Source organism: Nannobrachium achirus (genome assembly GCF_963921795.1).
Source record: "Nannobrachium achirus genome assembly, chromosome: 8".
NCBI lineage: Eukaryota > Metazoa > Chordata > Actinopteri > Myctophiformes > Myctophidae > Nannobrachium > Nannobrachium achirus.
Window position 1 is genome coordinate 8,097,678 of NC_137817.1, and position 6,645 is coordinate 8,104,322.

The following is a 6,645-nucleotide window of genomic DNA, read 5'->3' on the forward strand; positions in this document are numbered from 1 at the left end:
ATCAAGTGTGTGACTGGTCCATCAAGGCTTACATAATGGTCCCCATGACCTTCGGCAAAGTGGCCCAGAACTAGCAATGGCAGACTGTCGTCATACTGACCACATGGGGTATTATCAATGTTGCATCAACACCCAGTGTCGATACAATCACGAACTGTATGTTGAACATTGTGGATGCTCTTTGTACAGCTAAATGATCCCCATATGTATTCATTTGCTGCATGTTTAGCAGATAGTTGCTCCATTCTCCATCAACACAGTTGGCAGGGTGTGTAGCAACTCATAATGTAATAAAAACATGTAATAAAAACCAGAAGGAGCGAATACACTTCCCGGCAGCGGCACCTGCCGCGACGTCGCCAGAACTGCCGACAACAGCCGCGGCAATGATTCCTCTGCCGTGGCAATTATACCTAATCCGTGGCAACGCCGGACAGACCGACAATGGAGCTGCGTCAGCCGTTGTTGCCGAACCTATCCCCCCCCCACACACACACACACACACACACACGCAGGCACGCACGCGCACGCACGCACGCACGCACGCACGCACGCAGCATGCACACAAGCACGCACCATGATCAGCAGTGGACCGTGCTCATATAGTCAATTATGTATAAATAAATGAATGAAGTATTAAACAGTCATGTCTGCTCTCTATGGTGGTCGCTTGCCGACCTTCCGGATCTGCTGGTGGACCACCGGGAGCACCTGCCGGGACCGCCGGGACCGCCGGGCCTCAACGGCAGCCGCCGATAGCCGCCGTCACCTGCCGGGCCTCACCGGCCGCCGCCGGTAGCCGCCGTCACCTGCCGGGCCTCACCGGCCGCCGCCGATAGCCGCCGTCGATAGCCGCCGTCGATAGCTGCCGTCACCTGCCGGGCCTCACCGGCCGCCGCCGATAGCCGCCGTCACCTGCCGGGCCTCACCGGCAGCCGCCGATAGCCGCCGTCACCTGCCGGGCCTCACCGGCAGCCGCAGAGAGCCGCCGTCACCTGCCGGGCCTCACCGGCAGCCGCCGATAGCTGCCGTCACCCGCCGCTTCTATACCCGATCCGCCGGTCCATCTGGCGGCCACAGTGCTGCCAGAGATGGGTCTGTCTGTCTGTCTGTCTGTCTGTCTGTCTGTCTGTCTGTACCACCCTTTCCTTAGTAGCCTAGTAGTAGTAGAAATAATAATAATAATCTGTGTCTATCAAACAAGCACGCACCATGATCAGCAGTGGACCGTGCTCATCTATCTATAAATGCGAGAAGTCTCTGCGTGTCTGCGTGTATGTAATCCGCGTATCTCGAGAACCGTTCGTCCCACCGGCTTCAGATTCGGCACGTTCCGCCGTGGCGCGGAGTGCAGTGCCGGGCCTCGACCCGACCCGATGTGCGGTTTTCCGAAACGGCGCGAAACGTTCGGAATCTCCTTATGCGGAGCTGATTGTTGACATCAGGCTGTTCCTGAGGAAATCGGCACAATCGCTGACTCATTGTGACATCACTTCATAAAAGGCTCTGACATCACGTACGCCACATGAGTCAACAAAAAATCTCGGTGAATGTGTATGTGAATCTCGAGAACCGTTCTTCCACCGGCACGCGCGTTCTCCAGATATGGGCATAAAATGAATCCCCGAATGGGGAGCTGATGTCTGACATCAGAGTTTTCCGCAACCGGTACTGTGTGTGCAGAGATCTCCATATATGGGCATAAGGGGACAAAGGCAAACAGATGGTCAAAACGGGTCCTATGACAACAGGTATATTGGGGTTTGCATTAAAGGGTGGGGACAAAGGCTAACAGATGGTCAAAACGGGTCCTATGACAACAGGTATATTGGGGTTTGCATTAAAGGGTGGGGCATTCATGGGGTCCGCTCCAAAAAAGAAAATAAAAGAGACAAAGACAAACATAAGACAAGCGACAAAGCGTGGGACTGGGAGGATGACTTGAATGATGCAGATTTAAGCAGGCTGTGTATTCTGCTTAATTAAAGAAGAAACAAACAAAAAGCGACAGAGATCTCATATATGGGCATAAAATGGACGCAGATAAACAGATATCTCCATATACGGGCATAAAGGGACACAGACAGACAGATACAGAGATCTCCATATATGGGCATAAAATGGACGCAAATAGACAGATATCTCCATATATGGGCATCTTGAATGATGCAGATTCAAGCAGGCTGTGTATTCTGCTTAAAGAAGAAACAAACAAAAAGCGACAGAGATCTCATATATGGGCATAAAATGGACGCAGATAAACAGATATCTCCATATACGGGCATAAAGGGACACAGACAGACAGATACAGAGATCTCCATATATGGGCATAAAATGGACGCAAATAGACAGATATCTCCATATATGGGCATATGGGCATAAAATGGACCCAGAACTATATCTGCAGTGATCTCCATATATGGACATAAAATGGACACAGGCAAACAGATGGTCAAAACGGGTCCTATGACAACAGGTATAATGGGGTTTGCATTAAAGGGCGGGGCATTCATTCCCTATTTACATCGTTCCCGAGTTGGCCAGGTCGCCGACTAGACGCTGGGCCGCCCGAATGAATGAAGTATTAAACAGTCATGTCTGCTCTCTATGGTGGTCGCTTGCCGACCTTCCGGATCTGCTGGTGGACCACCGGGAGCACCTGCCGGGACCGCCGGGACCGCCGGGCCTCAACGGCAGCCGCCGATAGCCGCCGTCACCTGCCGGGCCTCACCGGCCGCCGCCGGTAGCCGCCGTCACCTGCCGGGCCTGACCGGCCGCCGCCGATAGCCGCCGTCGATAGCTGCCGTCACCTGCCGGGCCTCACCGGCCGCCACCGATAGCCGCCGTCACCTGCCGGGCCTCACCGGCAGCCGCCGATAGCCGCCGTCACCTGCCGGGCCTCACCGGACAGACAGACAGACAGTCTGCGGTGGATCCCGCGCCTGGCGCGCCATCATCCCACTCCTTTGAAGTCAATTCATTGGCCCATCAATACAATTGTTTGTCAATGTGCATCAATGGTGACCGGATATAGGCAATTAGCTGTATCACCTGGTCCTATATAGGGCTAAGTAAATATCCCAGTTCACAGGCGTCTGTGATGCGTTGAGAGCTTGTAGAAGTGAGAAGTACAGAGTTATACCACATTTCAGCATAGGTTATAGCATTTTATTGAGTGGTTTATCAAATCATAACTTCAGATAGGCTATATTGAAATTGAAGTGCTGGGACTGGGTTAAAACCGAATCCAAATTTAATTGGAGACGAAAAAAAGAAAGCAGTGCTGTTTGGTTTCAAATAGGCCTACACATATGAGACATACAGATGAAATGTTTATTTTATTTAATAAAAGAGACACTCTGTTGCCCGCCGCGCGTCTTTTCGGCTATAGGCTACTTTGGCTGAAAAGTAAAACGACCGTATAGCTCCGGCCGTATAGGATCGCGGGGCGGCGAGACGGTGTTCGTTGCTCGCTCCGTGGGTCGTTCCCGGCACGCTACGGCCAAAATTTCGCGGTGGCGGCGAGGCGCCCATCCGTTAACTATTATATAGCCTACAATAAAATGAATACAATAAGGCATAAGCCTATACTGTATATTTGGGACTAGGGAGGGGTAAAAACGAAGGGAAAAGATAGATGGGCATTGGGGGGGAAATTGTAACAAAATAAATACAGATAATAGAAAGTGGTGTTGGTTTAAAAATAATCAAGTAATCCCACAGCGCTTGTCAGTGTGTGTGTGTGTGTGTGTGTGTGTGTGTGTGTGTGTGTGTGTGTGTGTGTGTGTGGCGGGATACGTGCAGCGCAAAACAGCTGTGCGTAAAATGGATAGATAGAAGTGGAGAGGCGAGGAGGTGGAGGGAGGGACATTGATAGACACAGATTATTATTATTATTTCTACTACTACTAGGCTACTAAGGAAAGGGTGGTACAGACGGAGGGGGATAGGTTCGGCAACAGCGGCTGACGCAGCTCCATTGTCGGTCTGTCCGGCGTTGCCACGGATTGGGTATAATTGCCACGGCATAGGAATCATTGCCGCGGCTGTTGTCGGCAGTTCCGGCGACGTCGCGGCAGGTGCCGCTGCCGGAAAATGCATTTGCTGTCCCTCCATTTCAGTTCAGAATGAATAGGCTTTATATGTCCTGTACATCTAGAATATGTGTGCGGTGTCCCTCCCGGTCAGATGAATGGATACTTTGAGGATTGGTCAAGCTTCACATGATAATTTGGCCTTCAGGGTTTATCTGTCTTATTTAAACACTTTATATTTATTTATGTATTTATTTAATTACAAATTCTTATTTTAATGTATGTGTTTTAATCTATTTTATTTTTTAAACCTATTATACCAACTGTCATACCAGCTCTCCAAATACATTCAGAATAGAAGTTTTATCTGTCCACCGCTTCAATTCGAACCGAGGTTTGATTTTTTTGTTTCCATTCGGAAGCCCTCGGCTCGGTTCCGCACTCAGCAGTGCTGTCCCATTTCACAGGCAAAATGTGTCCTATGCGCACTCCACAGGGCAATACCCTACCCTACCCTAGCTAGGCTCGCACTTTGAAGGGTGTGCACTCTGAATTGGGAAGGGGCTATTGTCGGTGCCTGTTTTGAGTTCCTGCACTTGTGTCCTACTAACACCTGTTCTTGACACATTCATGCACGCAGATCTTATACAATATACATGACAATATGATTATAATTTTTCCCCCATATTTTTCACACAATTATCCTGACCAAAATGTATTTGAAAATGTGCTTATAAAGTACAAACATGGAATCACTTTAATTTTTTGTAAAGTAAATTCTGTTTCACAAGAACCAGTGCACAGCAGTGCACCCCAATACAATTGGAGCAATTGATCAGAATTTACACACAGGCATTGACCATTATGCGCCAGACTGCGATGCCCGTTTTTTCACTTTCACAAATTGAATGCTGTTTATTAAACATGCTTAGAATAGAAAAATCACACCCATGTGAAAGTGAGCCCTGCTCAGGTCACACTTCACACTAAAAAAAATCAAACCTTGGTTCGAAGTGGAGCCCTGAATTTGAGCACTTCCAGATCTATGTTTTTGATTCTATGTGTTCCCCCCCTGTGTGTGTGTGTGTGTGTGTGTGTGTGTGTGTGTGTGTGTGTGTGTGTGTGTGTGTGTGTGTGTGTGTGTGTGTGTGTGTGTGTGTGTGTGTGTGCCTGGCCTGAAAACAGCGCCCCTCCCTTAACATGTGTGGTCATAAAAGGTACTGTTCGAACTCAACGAAACAACCTTTTCCCACTAGATGGGACAAAAGCTGTGCACTGGGAGCTCATGTGCTTTGCACACGGTCCAAAAATACTGTTCCTGAAGAAATAGTGCAGGTTTGAGTAGCACGCTAAGGACAGTATGATGATGTATGGATATGTGCCCATTCATCATTAGTGTGGTTGCCAAAGGGCAAACACACTATAGTACTCACCCAACTTTATTCTTTATAGAGTAAATTTTAGCCAATGAGGAAGCAGCGTTCTTGTGACGACACTAAAGGCAACACACTATAGTTCTTGCCCAACTTGCCGAAGTAACCCCAAACCCCAACTTTATATAGAGTAACCCCAAAACCCCAAAAGTACGACAGTACAGAGTATTTGATACAATGATAATAAACTGATAATGATAAATGTATTTGTATAGCACCTTTGTGCTATACAAATACAAAGTGCTTTACAGAGCAAAAGTGAAGCATTTATAACATTTAAAACCATAAAAACCAAACATACTACCCACCACTACCCCCGAGTATGATATACACAGGTTGAGGCGTGTATTCGTATACCATGTTTCTCTCTGCTCCAGAGTAAATCATTTGGGTAAATCTCATGCTCCTCTGCATCAGATCACATCAGATCAACGGGGGACTCATTGTTCAGTTAAGCAATATGGTGTGCGTTATCATGATTATCGGCACGCCTGCGTTGCTGCAGGAATGAGCCGATAGCGAGTTCCGTAGGCAGCACTGCCCTCACCTTAAAATAAACTTGTGAGGATCTACTTGCTTACAAGTCGTCTTGGCTGCAACGCCACGTGGGCAATTTTAGATGTGTCAATTGTAATTTTGAAAACGAATAACTTCAGAATGGAAGAGGAAAGATTTTGTTTTATCAACACACCCTAAAATGAAGAGGGGAGCTTTTCATCAACACACAAGTAAGCCTTGTCGAGCCATGAGGCCCACATGTTTCTGTAGCGTGAGGCAGCTTGATGTGGGCTACAAGTACACCCCCTGGACATGACGCTAGTATGTTGCAGGGACTTATTCCAAATCCAACCCTTGAGGCTGAGTGCCAAGCATACACACACACACACACACACACACACACACACACACACACACACACACACACACACACACACACACACACACACACACACACACACACACACACACACACACACACACACACACACACACACACACACAAATGTGACCCTAATAGTGAGGGTGTGGTAAAGCATGACCTTTGACCCCTGAACACAAGACAGAAAATTAGAAGAGAGGAATGATGCTTTATTGTTCCTAAATGTTTTGGGTAAAAATGTATGTTTTTGTTCTATTTAGTTTACACTACAGTACATTATGTTCTATTAAACATGATG